The sequence below is a fragment of the Cricetulus griseus genome (genome assembly GCF_003668045.3).
Source record: "Cricetulus griseus strain 17A/GY chromosome 1 unlocalized genomic scaffold, alternate assembly CriGri-PICRH-1.0 chr1_0, whole genome shotgun sequence".
NCBI lineage: Eukaryota > Metazoa > Chordata > Mammalia > Rodentia > Cricetidae > Cricetulus > Cricetulus griseus.
Genome location: NW_023276806.1, coordinates 227,069,412 through 227,072,053, shown reverse-complemented (window position 1 = coordinate 227,072,053; position 2,642 = coordinate 227,069,412).

Here is a 2,642-nt window from a genome sequence, read left to right as displayed (position 1 = left end):
AAGTGATGACCTTAACTCTATGCCATGAACAGTATTGTTGAGGCAATTAGCTCTGACAGCATTGTCCTCCTCACTCACCCTCCTTGAATTTCTTCCTTTTTGATTCAGAAGCAATGCCTTCAATGCGCAATTAGAGACATCCTTTTCATAACATTCTGCTCAAGCCTCTAGTGTAGTCAGAAGACAAGAGACACCAGTAGTCTCGTCTTGTCAGGATCATTTTCTTGTTAAATTTATCAGAGGAAGGCTTTGTTTATTGAAGAACCCATTTGACAGTGTAGAGAAACAGCTCTTTAGTGGACTGGAATGGCCAAAAGCTACACAGGCAGTTCAGGACAAGAAGTCACAAGATCATTTCTGTCCTAAAGATTCGTGTCTCCAGAACCATGACAAACAATACCATGAGATTAGCCCAATGTCCTAAGTGATGAAGTCAAGCAGTTCCTTCCATGGGCCTGCAGCCAGATATTTGTCCTGGACTAAGACTTCAAAAAGAAAGGCCATATGTAAATAAAGCAATGCAGAAGATAACTAACTCAAGGAGTGCTCACATTCTGCACTCATGTGTTACAATTCATGGATCCATGCATAGACACTGGCATAGATCAGGACCACTTGAGTACATACATGTGCTCAAACACGTCAGACCATGGTCACCAGAGCTCAGTTCATATGTGAATCCTCAAGCTCTTGTAAACATTGTGCCCCCAAACCCTGCCTTACGTCTCACTATTGATACTCACATATGTTCATGTTAGGGGAAAGCGAATTCCCATTCCTTTGTGCTATCTTAGCTTCCATGATGAACAACTACAGGTATCCATCTCTCCTCTTCTCTCACTTTCTCAAGTCATCACCATATGGGCAGTAACAGCAAGGGTGTGGTGTGCTTCTTCAATATAATATATATATTACCCTGTCCTCTCACCCTTCTCTGAGATTTCCCAGAGGTCAAGAAAAACTCAACTAACCAAATGATAGAGTTTTGTAGCAATTCCTGGAGGATGCAGCCATATTGTATCCAGAACAATTTCAACATGAAACCCACAGGATTTGGAAGATATTCTACAACAGTCTATTTATCCATCTGGGTAGGTTGTGGAATCTGTGCCTGATGGGGAATGTACTACTGTGCATGTTTATCTTATTGATTGTTAAATAAAATACTATTTGGCCAATGAGACAGCAAGTTAGTCGGGACTAGGAGTCAAAGAGGATTCTGGGAAATGTAGTAGAGAAGTGCTGATCCAGGCAGGAAGTGACATAGCAAGAAGACTCATATTTAAGCAAAGGAGAAACAAGGGTCCCTTTTTCCCGTTCACCTCCTCCAGCGGCAGGATGTGAGCCACCGGCAAGGAGGGATGCCAATAAGGCATCCGATAAGATAAGTCTTATAAAATATTTAGATGTATGATAATTGAGACTGAGCTAACAGATAAGAATCCTAGTCATTGGCCAAGCAGCATTGTACCTAATACAAGTGTCTGTGTATTTATTTGGGCCTAACTCGGGCAGGCGGCTGGCATAAAGCGTACACATGGCGGTGGGGCTCAGCGGCTTTTGGCGGAAAGATTTATCGTTACATGTGCCTCCTTTTCTGTTATCCTGTAACTGTCCACCTACTGTTGATGACGAAGTCCCTGCTGGTGTGATTCAGAAGCAGGGCTTCAAACTCAGCCTGATTCTTCCAAAGTCGTCTCGTCACTGTTGATTGTAAGTGCTGTGACTCCCGGGATTAAGGCCTTGAAACTTGACTTTTTAAAGCCACATTCATTCTATAAATCCCTTGATCATAGTCATCCATGCAATCAGTGATTTTGCATTTGACTGTCTCATAGAAACTGTAGTGGAAAAGGAAGTATGACTTTGTCCTCAAGAAACTCAAAACACAATATAAACCTCCCCACTTGTGTTCTGTTAAGTGCAGCATGAAATCCTTGGTATTGAGGGCTCACTATCCTTTCCTAATTTTGTCAGATTCATTAACAAATTTTATTCCTAATTAATTAATCTTGAAAATGAATTTTGAAATTTTTTACTCTTATTGATTTAATATTCACTGTTTGGTAGTATAAAGATTAAGGAACAATAAATCTAATAGACTATAGATGTTTAGGTAATGATAAGCGAATATTTGTTAGGTTGCCTTACACAGCCAAAGACTGAATAGTCCACAGTGGCCACAGGAGGGCAGGAAACCTGGAGAAACATGTAGCTACTTAGTCCAAGAACAAGAGAGATCCTTGGTGTAGCCCCAGTCTGAGTCTGAAGGCCTCTGGATTCCCCATGCAGCCAGCAAAGTCTCTGACGTCTATTATCCATGAATGACAATGCACAATAGAACCACACTTGCTCAAAAGTCTTCCCTTCCTTTTTAAAACAAAAACTTTCATGATCCCCACAGGCGGAATAGGTGTTATCTTACAAGTTCACTAACTTGTAAGTCAGTCATTTCTAGAAATCCTTTCAGAAAGAAGTATGCTTTACCAACTTTCAAGGTAGCTCTCAACCTAGTATAGCTGACAACCAAGATTGTCTATCACAGGTATCCATCCCAGCAAGGTCACAACAGAGCAGAAGGAAGCACAACTCAGGGGTATTTTTCCCCTTTTCTAGAGGGGAAAAATGTTTCCATGGAATAT